This window comes from Schistocerca piceifrons, chromosome 1 (genome assembly GCF_021461385.2).
Source record: "Schistocerca piceifrons isolate TAMUIC-IGC-003096 chromosome 1, iqSchPice1.1, whole genome shotgun sequence".
NCBI classification, from domain to species: domain Eukaryota; kingdom Metazoa; phylum Arthropoda; class Insecta; order Orthoptera; family Acrididae; genus Schistocerca; species Schistocerca piceifrons.
This window is the reverse complement of record NC_060138.1, coordinates 1,175,713,007-1,175,726,520: the sequence shown is the minus strand read 5'-3', so window position 1 is coordinate 1,175,726,520 and position 13,514 is coordinate 1,175,713,007. Positions and strand designations below refer to the sequence as shown.

Sequence of the window (13,514 nt, the reverse complement as noted above, 5' to 3'; positions counted from 1 at the left end):
GATGAATCGCGGTTCTATACTACCCCAAAAAAACCTCGTATGCTGGCGAGCTATAGTGACGTCCCATTCTTCCAAAATTGCACAGTGGTGTTATTCCTGCCGTGATGGTAGGCATTGGGTGTGACTTCAGGTCTGACTGAGGGAACTCTGAAGGCAAAAAGGCACGTCACAGGCATCCCACTTCCTCATAGGCTACTTCTAATGCGACAGAATCGCAGTGCTGTTGTTCAGTTGGACATTGCTCGTTCAAGGGTACCAAATGGCTCTACGAACTTTCTGCATGATGCTGAGGTATTCCCGTTTCCAGCAAGGGTCCCAGATCTGTCCCCACAAAAACAGGTGTGGTGCCAGCTTGAACACCAACTCCATCCCACAACCAGTATCCAGGATATCAAGGAAGAGTTCAATAGTTGTTTGCCAACTTGCCTCAGGGGAGGATACAAGGGTTTTGTGACACATATCCCAGCCCAAACGGATATCAAGGACCAGTTACAACAGTTTTTTGCTGGCTTGCCTCAGGAGAGGCTACAACTGTTACATGGCACCAATCTTAACCGAAACAGTGCATGCAGCCAGAACAGGGAAGGTGAAACGACACAGTAATAAGCAGCTTCATGCTGCCAAATTATTTGTAAATCTGAGTCGATAATAACTCTCCATCCGAACAGGCCTTGGAATGCCCAACGGTATCGGTACCGACCGGCCGCCGTGTCATCCTCTCAGCCGAAGGGTGTCACTGGATGTGGATACGGAGGGGCATATGGTCAGCACAACGCTCTCCCTGCCGTGTCGTGACCGGAGCTGCTACTTCTTAGTCAAGTAGCTCCTCAGTTTGCCTCACAAGGCCTGAATGCACCGCGCTTGCCAACAGCGCTCGGCAGACCGGACGGTCACCCATCCAAGTGCTAGCCCAGTCCAACAGTGCTTAACTTCGGTGATCTGACGGGGACCGGTGTTACCACTGCGGCAAGGCCGTTGGCGAGTCGACAATATATTCACTGAAAAACATCCCAGACTCTCTCAACCCGTGATCCTTTATTTATTTCATTTCCATATTTCATTCTGGCCATTTCACATTTCTTTTGTTAAAAGAATCTACAGTTTAATTCATAGCCTGACAAATATTTCTAGGTTATTAAACAGACTAGAACCACAAGCAGATCCGGAAACAGGGGAATATCAGGCAGATTTCAGAAGAGGGAGATCAGGCATAGATCAGATTTGGAACTTGAGAACACTTTTGAAAGTCAGACACACAAGAAACACTGTAGTTGCCTTTGTTGACTTTAAAAAAGCATACGACTCCATAGACCGACAAACGCTCTTTAACATACTGGAAGAATATGGCATCGACAGAAAAACCAGGGCAATTATACAACAGACGCTCACAGACACCACCTCGAAGATTAAGTTCATGGGAGAAATTTTGGAACCCTTCCAGATACACACAGGTGTCCGACAAGGAGATGAGCTTTCATCAGTCCTGTTTAACGTAGTCTTAGACAAACTTATCAAACCGTGGGAAGAACAAGTTAAAGGAAAACAGCTAGGAAGAACACGTGAAACAAGAGCAATCATAAAATGTACGGCATTTGCAGATGGCATAGCCATACTTAGTAACAACATACACGAGGCAAAGGAAGCACTTGAACACCTACATGAATAGTTACCAAAACAGGTCTACAGATATCGTATGAGAAGACTCAATACGTGCAACGACAAACCAACAATGTACACATCATGGAAACGATGTATGGATCCGTAAAAAGAGTCGAAAAATTTTAATATTTAGGGGAATACACACAAATAGGAGGATCAAACAAGGCATCGAACACAGAACGAATAGAAAGACTCCAAAAGCATACAAACTCACATGGTCACATTATAATCAGAAAAGCATATTAAGACAGGCCAAAATTAGCACTACAAAACAGTTGTATTACCGGAAGCACTATATGCGTCCGAAACGACCATAATTGGAGCATCAGGCATTATAGAAACATAAAAAATAGGAGGCAAAATTCTCAGGAAAATAGTCGCATCAATATACAAAGATGGCATATGGATGAAAATACCTACCAATGAGCTATACCAACACACTGACAGACTCACGAACACGATCAGAAATCGCAGACTAAATCTCTATGGACACATACAGAAAATAGACAACATCAGACTTACAAAGAGAATCTTTGATGAAGTAAAGCATTCAAGCCTTAAAACAAATTGGTATCATGAAATAGAGGAAGACATAAGGATCAACAAACAAATGATGAAAGACAGATAGAAATTCAGGAACAAAATTAGGAACGCAAAATTTATGGTAAATGAGAAGAGGAGGACAGGAGCATTACGGACGGAACAAAGGAAACAAGAGCATAGTCAAAGGATGAAAAGATTTTGGGAATAGAAAAAGAAGAAACGAAAGAAGTGAAAATTGTGTCATTATGAGATATTTGACTTCAAACACTGTCCATAAGGGCAAAACTGATATGAATGGATTTCTAGGTTTGTCGGTCTCTCCCACCATCGAAGAAAAAAGGAATGAGGAATTTCACTGTCTGCATAACTTTGTCATTTCTGTTTCAAGTAAACTCGTTTACAGAATGTTGTAAAAATATCCGTACTATAGAAACAAACCAGCAGTTTCAGGCTGAAAGTAGATAGTAAAAGCCGTTAAACTCACCCGAAAAATTAAGAAACACTTTTCTAGATTAATGGTTAGTGTGATTTGGAAATCATTGCGTATGCCTCACATAGTCTCATACCATTCCATGTTGACGGGTTTGCACCCTCATCCAACCTCCCAGCTCGTCCGCGTTGACCGGCCGCAGCAGTACCGGTAGACACGTAGTGTAGGCAGCTACACCCCACGACACTATAATGGCATTACATGAAAAGTCCAAAATAACTGCAAAGAAAAGCGTCGGCGCACTCCAAGTTATCGTCTGGTAAAGAGACAGTTAAAATGACCAATGCAAAAGTGTCACGACTGCTGTGATACGAATCATGGAATTTTTAGAGGCTCTTTTCCTTTGACAGAGTAGAGCGACATAGGGCGGCACCGCTTCCCAACTGGGACCCTCTTCCAGCGTTTACTAAGCCCCCTCCCCACTACCTCATTAATCAGCGCCACACCGTAGCGAACGGGGAAAGGGCTGGCCGTGATGGAGGTCACAGATAAATCAGTCGCACCCAGGCGACGCCACGCCAGATTCATACTGTCGAGACTGGTGGCAGACATCGGAGGTTAATCATCAGTTTCAGATCGGCCAGAGAAGTATTGCTACAAGGAGCAGGCGAGGCTATACGGAACATCTTTTTATTTCTACTAGCCACTACAGCCTTCGCGACGAAGGGCTGCCAGGGTTTTTAATTACGGATCGGTCGGCAAAGAGAGTGATGAGTCAGATGTCCTGAAGCGGAGACTCGCAATAAACTTTTGAAAGTCGAAGCCACCTCAGGAAGTGGCAACCGGGATCGGTGCTCGTCTTGAATGAGTCAACCAGTATTGTGGCTGAGAAAGAGGATATAAGGGACGGGGAGGGGGGGGGGGGGGAGGTGTCAACTGGGAGCCACCACACGAGGCATTGAGTACACACTTATGATTCCTTATGATTCGAGTCCAGTGTTACAATAGCTCTTCTGTCTGTCTAGGCACTTTGTCATCCGGTATTAAGATCAAAATCAGCAGCACACGGAGAAACTGCTCGTTATACGAGGAATGCTATTAATTAGTAGTTATTTTGTTTCCCGGTACCTTGTGAAGGCATTAATAATTACGCATATAAAATTTTTTTCGTGATTTTCTTTAGATTTCTATTCTTTTTCTTTTGTTCATATGGGCATTTGTAATTGTGATTATGTAACATTCTACTGTGGTTTTTAAATGTAAAGATGTAATTCTGATTATTTCGTTTGCCAACGGATAAATATGTTTCTTGCTTTGTACCTGTGGTAAAGTTTGTAAAGTTCTCTTTTGGAATATTATTAATTGTGAAAAATCCAGTCAATAACATTTATAAAGATTTATGTAATTTACGATAATGATATAACATCTATAGACAGGGGACAGCGATAGTGATATCGATAGTCGAAAGGTGGTTGTGTAGTAGAGGGGATGGTGGACGCTGTGTCTGTGTTTTATGAAAAGCATACGTAATTGTATGGACATTGATACCGAACTATCAGATTGTTAATTCTCTTTACACTGCGGTATGTAATGCCACCGTCAGCGAACTTTAAGAGCAAATAAACCGGACTGTGAAAGTGCCACTAACAATACTTTGTTGTCGCCGTCGCGAACAGTGCTTTTATGCGAATGAACTTTGCTGGTATTGGTTTTGGGTGGTGGAACAGTTGTCTATTACATTCTATCAAGTCGCGAGAGTGAAGACTTTAACTAACTGTGCAGTATAAATGACTTTCAGTGACGTTGTCGAAGTTTGAAATGCGAGAACAGAGTGGACATTGTTTACGGTTTGCTTCACATACAAGAACAATTCCATGAACCGTGAATTTGTGGCTAAGACTATATGAATGTGACGAACTGTGTAATTATGGGCGATAGCGTCACGGACAGTGCATAAAGTGTAAAAACGAGCGATGTCTACGTAATGTACTTTGAAAGAGAGGACTTGTCAACAACGGTCGTATACTGGCGTCTTGTGGTTTGTTAATCACCACGGGGTTAATGATACAGCTGTGCTGGAACTTCATTTGCGTTTCGCCGGAGAAGATTAACCAGCGTGTAACAACAACAACTGTACATATAATAATTTTTTCTTCTGATTTTCGATAAATTAGTGTAAGCGATGTTCTGATTTCATTTCTTTTTTCTTTTCATGTCATTATGTTAAAGAAACTGTAAACAATTTTCGATGTGAATATTAATGTTTATGTCAAATTGCAAGCAATATTATAACAAAATGGAAATGTAAGAAATGTTGAAACTGTTGTAAGATGTTAAAGTTGTAATTGTGCGCCTGGTCCATACGTAGGCATTGTATTAAGATATACAGCTGTGCTTGTATGTGTGCTCTGCGCCTCGTCATCTCGCCGCCCGCCAACCGCCGCTTCGATACGAACAGGTTGAAACTTTTAGTGCTGTATTCGTGTGGACCAGTGTTACTTTTGTTCCTGACTGTTCAATAACAACTTAACTTTTACCAGAACTGTCCTATCATTTAATTATCCTCGTCACTAACCTAGACAGGGTCCTTTCCACATGTTGTGCAATCCGAGTGTCCCGAGATGAAGAATTAAAATTTATGTTAATAATAATTACCTGCAGACCTGGCTATGTTAGAATTATGTTTAAAGAACTTTGTTGTTAATGAAATAATAGACAAATAATATAGATCTGACAAAGTTGGAAGATAATGTTGAAATTGGTTTAGTAATAAAGTTTAATTAATTTGAGACAAAAATAATGGTAATTAAATGAGCAGGAAATATGATAAAAAGAGTAGTAATTCATATATTGGAAATCTTGAGTTCTTAATGCTTTCAATAGTTAATAGTTTCAATACAGTGATCATAACAGTTTCAGGGTCCCCCCCCCCCTTTTTCTTTTCTATTCATTTAAATTCTGAAGTGTACTGAACTGATTTGACCAGCAAAGTTAAAGTCAATATAAAACCAAAATTTATTTGTGTTTTTACCTTTTTCAAAATTGATATTGTATGTGTGTTTCGAAAGTGCTATTTCTAGGGTAACCTATGCCCGATTTTAATCAGATCAATAGACAGTACGAAGTTTGTAGTAAACATTATAGTGTATTGTTGTGTATTTATGGCTTGACCATATTAGTACGGAAAGTGAAATCATTAGTTCAGTAAATTTTCAGGTTCTAAAATTTACCATAGTATGCGGTGTTATTACGTGTTGTTTTGTATGAACGTACATCAACTTGTACTGGGAAGAAACTCAGTTAATGTCTAATTAGGCTGGCGACCATATTATTAACAATTTGGTAGCATCTGATGTGTTGTTTCTTGTCCGTCCTAACGTGTAGTTGCACTTCAGACTTGCTTGACGTATCATTGTTGTTACTGAGTGGGTCAACATATATACCAAAATCCTTTCTTATAAGGTGAAGCCCGCTAACTTACCATAGTACAGGCTTCAATAAGTATCGTGCGCAGTAGCGTAGTGTTGCAAGCGGAACTGCCTGTATCCTGCTCTCATCATCGTAACCCGCCGACATCGTGCTGCCAAACGCAACGCTTCATAAGCAACAAAAAGTTAAGAGATTTCACCGAACGCTATCCCCTGGCGTAGAAACTTTCTTTCTCTATTAAAAGTAGAAGAATTACAGACTGTATTCAAATAAAATCTTTGTTTAGTTTATGTTTGCTTTCTGCTAACGAAAATAAAACTACAATCAATGAATTAAAAGTTGCCTGGTAGTTATTGTTGAAACACCAGTAAATACGAGTATAAACTTCTTCCTCTAATTAGAAATAATTTTCCTTGCATGTCATAATAATTGTAGTTATTTTATGTAGCTTTATGTATGGTTCTGAGACCAGAATTTTACCCGTGATCTAGGGGTAGCGTCTTTGATTTATAATCAAAACGTCTTCGGTCCCGGGTTCGATCCCCACCACTGCCTAAATTTTGATAGATAATCAGCATTGGCGGCCGAAGACTTCCGGCATAAGTAGTCAGCCTCATTCTGCCAACGGCCTTGTCAAAGAGGGCGGAGGAGCGGATAGAGGTTCAGGGCACTCTCTTGTCCTAGGGGTGGGAAATTGCCACTAAAGGCGGAAGAATCAGCAATGATCAACGACATGAGGATGCAGAAGGCAATGGAAACCACTGCATTAAAGACACGTAACGTGTATCCACAGGACATGTGTCCTGTAGTTGAAGAAGTGTCATGATGATCTCTCCATTGGCAAAAGATTCCGGAATAGTCCCCCATTCGGATCTCTGGAAGGGGACTGCCAAAGGGGAGGTTACCATGAGAAAAAGATTGAATAATCAACGAAAGGATAACGTTCTACGAGTCGGGGCGTGGAATGTCAGAAGCTTGAACGTGGTAGGGAAACTAGAAAATCTGAAAAGGGAAATGCAAAGGCTCAATCTAGATATAGTAGGGGTCAGTGAAGTGAAGCGGAAGGAAGACAAGGATTTCTGGTCAGATGAGTATCGGGTAATATCAACAGCAGCAGAAAATGGTATAACAGGTGTAGGATTCGTTATGAATAGGAAGGTAGGGCAGACGGTGTGTTACTGTGAACAGTTCAGTGACCGGGTTGTTCTAATCAGAATCGACAGCAGACCAACACCGATAACGATAGTTCAGGTATACATGCCGACGTCGCAAGCTGAAGATGAACAGATAGAGAAAGTGTATGAGGATATTGAAAGGGTAATGCAGAATGTAAAGGGGGACGAAAATCTCATAGTCATGGGCGACTGGAATGCAGTTGTAGGGGAAGGAGTAGAAGGAAAGGTTACAGGAGAATATGGGCTTGGGACAAGGAATGAAAGAGGAGAAAGACTAATTGAGTTCTGAAACAAGTTTCAGCTAGTAATAGCGAATACCCTGTTCAAGAATCACAAGAGGAGGAGGTATACTTGGAAAAGGCCGGGAGATACGGGAAGATTTCAATTAGATTACATCATGGTCAGACAGAGATACTACATTGTAAGGCGTACCCAGGAGCAGATATAGACTCAGATCACAAGATAGTAGTGATGAAGAGTAGGCTGAAGTTCAAGACGTTAGTCAGGAAGAATCAATACGCAAAGTAGTGGGATACGGAAGTACTAAGGAGTGACGAGATACATTTGAAGTTCTCTAACGCTATAGATACAGCAATAAGAAATAGCGCAGTAGGCAGTACAGTTGAAGAGGAATGGACATCTCTAAAAAGGGCCATCACAGAAGTTGGGAAGAAAAACATAGGTACAAAGAAGATAGCTGCGAAGAAACCATGGGTACCAGAAGAAACACTTCAGTTGATTGATGAAAGGAGGAAGTACAAACATGTTCCGGGAAAATCAGGAATACAGAAATACAAGTCGCTGAGGAATGAAATAAATAGGAAGTGCAGGGAAGCTAAGACGAAATGGCTGCAGGAAAAATGTGAAGACATCGAAAAAGATATGATTGTCGGAAGGACAGACTCAGCATACAGGAAAGTCAAAACAACCTTTGGTGACATTAAAAGCAACGGTGGTAACATTAAGAGTGCAACGGGAATTCCACTGTCAAATGCAAAGGAGAGAGCAGATAGGTGGAAAGAATACATTGAAAGCCTCTATGAGGGTGAAGATTTGTCTGATGTGACAGAGGAAGAAACAGGAGTCGATTTAGAAGAGATAGGGGATCCAGTATTAGAATCGGAATTTAAAAGAGCTTTGGAGGACTTGCGGTCAAATAAGGCAGAAGGGATTGATAACATTCCATCAGGATTTCTAAAATCATTGTGGGAAGTGGCAACAAAACGACTATTCACGTTGGTGTGTAGAATATATGAGTCTGGCGATATACCATCTGACTTTCGGAAAAGCATCATCCACACAATTCTGAAGACGGCAAGAGCTGACAAGTGCGAGAATTATCGCACAATCAGCTTAACAGCTCATGCATCGAAGCTGCTTACAAGAATAATATACAGAAGAATGGAAAAGAAAATTGAGAATGCGCTAGGTGACGATCAGTTTGGCTTTAGGAAAAGTAAAGGGACGAGAGAGGCAATTCTGACGTTACGGCTAATAATGTAAGCAAGGTTAAAGAAAAACCAAGACACTTTCATAGGATTTGTCGACCTGGAAAAAGCGTTCGACAATATAAAATGGTGCAAGCTGTTCGAAATTCTGAAAAAAATAGGGGTAAGCTATAGGGAGAGACGGGTCATATACAATATGTACAACAACCAAGAGGGAATAATAAGAGTGGACGATCAAGAACGAAGTGCTCGTATTAAGAAGGGTGTAAGACAAGGCTGTAGCCTTTCGCCCCTACTCTTCAATCTGTACATCGAGGAAGCAATGATGGAAATAAAAGAAAGGTCCAGGAGTGGAATTAAAATACAAGGTGAAAGGATATCAATGACACGATTCGCTGATGACATTGCTATCTTGAGTGAAAGTGAAGAAGAGTTAAATCATATGCTGAACGGAATGAACAGCCTAATGAGTACACAGTATGGTTTGAGAGTAAATCGGAGAAAGACGAAGGTAATGAGAAGTAGTAGAAATGAGAACATCGAGAAACTTAACATCAGGATTGATGGTCACGAAGTCAAAGAAGTTAAGGAATTCTGCTACCTAGGTAGTAAAATAACCAATGACAGACGGAGCAAGGAGGACATCAAAAGCAGACTCGATATGGCAAAGAGGCATTTCTGGCCAAGAGAAGTATACTAATATCAAATACCAGTCTTAATCTGAGGAAGAAATTTCTGAGGATGTACGTCTGGAGTTGTATGGAGTTGTATGGTAGTGAAACATGGACTGTGGGAAAACCGGAACAGAAGAGAATCGAAGCATTTGACATGTGGTGCTATAGACGAATGTTGAAAATTAGGTGGACTGATAAGGTAAGGAATGAGGAGGTTCTACGCAGAATCGGAGAGGAAAGGAATATAAGGAAAACACTAATAAGGAGTAGGGACAGGATGATAGGACATCTGCTAAGACATGAGGGAATGACTTCCATGGTACTAGAGGGAGTTGTAGAGGGCAAAAACTGTAGAGGAAGACAGAGATTGGAATACGTCAAGCAAATAATTGAGGACATAGGTTGCAAGTGCTACTCTGAGATGAAGAGGTTAGCACAGGAAAGGAATTCGTGGCGGGCCGCATCAAACCAGTCAGTAGACTGTTGACCTAAAAAAAAAAAAAAAAAATGAGACTAGATATATGACAGTGACTAATAAGACTATTTTGTCGCGAAATATGGCGTCGCGCGAAAATTACGGCGACCGCCATAATTGCTTGCGTTCTGACCAATAACGTAAAAGCTGCTGTTCCCGTATTGGTGCATTTCCTGACGTGAGCCTGAATTATAAATGTCAGCTGTCCAATCACGTAGGGACTGTTTACCCAGTTATAAAGCTTTTGATATTGTATTGCTACGAGTCGTAGTATGAAGAGACACTGGTTATACTCAAAAGTGAGAAGATGTATGGTGAACCCCCCCAGTGTTCATGCAATTATTAACAGTATTGTGTGTGATTTACGAAATTTTGTCACTTTTTCTAATTTCTTTCATATATGGTCTTAGATGTCTTTGACGTTTCAGAGAGTATATACACAATTTTGTCGGTTCAGGTTAATTTCAGAGCAGTGTCTCGTGAATATTAGAGTTTTTATTTCATAAACGAAGTGGGATCGTGACCAATTGAGAAGTGTAACAAAGAGTGTGGTTCTCCAACTAGAATTTTGGATGACTTCACAGTTCAGATTTTGATAATTATTTTTCCTGTGGGTTGAGGCCATCACAACTTGCATGGGGTTCAGCAGCGCACTAAAATAGCCGTGCCACAGTATCATAGCCGCTAGAAGAGTCAGAATGGCGCAGACCACTGGTTATGTAGAGTGTCTTGCCGTAACTCTTAATCTGTATTTGAAGAAGAACAAAGCAGTAGCAATAGACACTGAGTTTCTGAATGTGTACGGTAAAAATACATCATTCTATGACACAGTGGTTGGCTAACGTAGACGGGTCCTGTGTGGTTAAGTAAATGTGGATGACGATGAACAAATTCGCGAACCATCCCTCTGTGAAGAGATAACCCATCTGTATATACATGGTTACTCTTCAGTTCGCAGTGAAGCGTCTGGCAGAGGGTTCATCCTACCGTTCCACTCTCGAACGGCGCATGTGAAAAACGTGCACTTAAATCTTTCTGTTCGAACTCTAACTCCTCTTATTTTACGATGATGATAATTTCTCCATATGAAGGTGGATCCCAACACAATATTTTCGCAACCGGAGGTTAATGTTGGTGGTTGAAATTTTACGAGAAGGTGGTTGCCACACCAAGTCACTTTTAATATATGTGGCTCTCCTCCTATTTCGCGATAGTACAAAACGAGATGACCTTCATTGAACTTTTTCGATGTTCTCCGTCAGTCACACTAACGCTGGTTCCACCCCGCGCAGCATTACTCGAGAGGAGAGTGGACAAGCGTGGTGTAAGCTGTCTCCGTAGTAAACTTGTTACGTTCTCTAGGTGTTCTGACAATAAATCGCAGTCTTTGTTTTGCCTTCTCCACAAATGGTTCAAATGGCTCTGAGCACTATGGGACTCAACTGCTGAGGTCATTAGTCCCCTAGAACTTAGAACTAGTTAAACCTAACTAACCTAAGGGCATCACTAACATCCATGCCCGAGGCAGGATTCGAACCTGCGACCGTAGCGGTCTTGCGGTTCCAGACTGCAGCGCCTTTAACCGCACGGCCACTTCGGCCGGCCCTTCTCCACAACGTTATCTGTGTGATCCTTCCACTTTAATCGTAATCCGTAAGCACTTAGTTGGATTTATAGTGATTTATCGTATTACCGGAATTTAGCAGACTTATTTTAGTACGCATGTATATGACTGCACACTTTTCATTATTTAGGGTCAGTTTCCAGAGTTCTATAACGACAGAATGCAGTGGGAATCGGTGAATATAGACACATGATGATTAATCACAGGACAGATGGCTTGTAACGGAGGAATAATCAATAAAAGAATAACGTTCTAGGAGACGGAGCGTGTAATAATAGTAATATGAATGTGGTGAAGAAGCAAGAACTCAATCTATGTACCGAAGAAGCCATTACAGAAATAAAGTGAAGCTTTATGAGTGAAATTTAAATTGAGAGTTGAAAGATACACTGATGAGATTCGCTGATGCCATTGCTATCGCAAGTGGAAGGGAGGAAGAATTGCAGGACGTACTGAGTAGAGTGAACAGTCTAATGAGCATCGACGAAAGAGGTATCTAATGAAAAGTAGGAGAAGAGAAATTACAAATAAACTTATTGCAATTTGGTAGACGAAATGAGGGAATTCTGCTATCTAGGGGGCAAAATGAGGTACGAAGTACGAAGAAAATTAGACATAAGAAGGCATCCTCTCCCAAAGAGGTCTGCTAATATGATATACAGACTTGAATTCGAGAAAAACGTTTCTGAGAATGTACGATTGGAGCACGCCACTCTATCAAATTAAATCGTGGGCAGTTAGAAAATCGAAAAAGAAGAGAGTCGAAGTGTTTGATATGTGGTGTTGTAGAAGGATGTTTACAATAATGTAGACTGATAAAAAATAGGAAGAATATGCAGAGAGTCGGGAAAGGGAAAGACACGTGGAAAGCACTGGTAAGAAGAATCAACAGGATTACTGATTATGTGTTACGATAACAAGGAATAACTTCCACGGTACTTGAGGGAACTGTAGACGGTACAGAGCATAGAAGAAGGTAGGAATATATCCAACAATGTCGTACGATGGGTTCGAGTACTATGTTGACATAAAGAAGTTGGCGCGGGAGAGCATGGTGGTCAGCATCGAACCCGTCAGAATACAGATGGAAAAGCGGGAAGTATGCAGGGTTCATCAACATGACACAGTGACGAAGGAGCAAAGCACACAGTGGATGAAAGGAAGAAAATCTCCTGTCGTGGTTACTGGAGTTTTCAAAGCATCACAGTAAGCTGTCTAATGAATTGTACCTGCTCCACAAGAATTCGCAGCTCCTCCCATTCAGGACTCAGTCACATATGCTGTTTATTTTGGCTATCAAATTTTACCTCACACCCTATTCTTCGAACATGGCACCCACTGACTTCCATCTCAATCCCCCAACAAACAAACCAGATAGTGGCAGACATGTGGAGAATGAGCACGAGGTGGTTTTTGCAGAGGAACCCTTCCTGAACAGCCAAATTGCAGACTGCTACCAGGTTCTTCATCAAGTCATCCATCGTTTGGGAACAAGAACTGTCGCATTGAAGGTTGAATATTTAGAGAAGAAATTGAGAGACGAGAAGTTACTCTCTCACCTATTTCTCGTATACGGAAAATTATTAAGAATTTCATTACAACCTGATGCACCTTGAGTGAGACTCTAGAAAGTTAATGGCCTGAGCAGACACTGATGGAGCCTGGTAGGACACTAAAAGCATGAGGTATTTTTATGGTTCTTTGCTCATAGAAACAGCATGTTGCGAGTTGGAAGCAACTGGCGGTGAGCCCATCCCTCAGTAAATCTTGCCAGACAGGCCCACAGCCGTACAGGGCAGACAGAGCAGCCCCTCGTCAAGACAGGTCTCCAGCAGAACAACGCCACGATACCTGCATTGGCGCCAGCTGAAGCCTGGGCTGGGGGTGACAGACTGAAGAAATGCGTCTACGCAGTGAAGTCATAAACCGAGTATTGTGTGTAGAGGCATGTGTAATAAAAATTTGCAAGTTTTTGTGATTCACTATACTGAAAATAGGCCTGTGACCCCACTCTCAACGGCCGGTTCGGTTGTATAAGGAACCCTGACGTCTGAGAA

At 41.5% G+C, this 13,514-nt stretch overlaps 1 pseudogene; it reads right to left on the bottom strand.

The window, feature by feature from the left end:
* Window positions 1–862: 862 nt before the first annotated feature.
* On the bottom strand, window positions 863–980 carry LOC124722146 (annotated as a pseudogene).
* Between the last annotated feature and the right edge of the window lie 12,534 nt (window positions 981–13,514).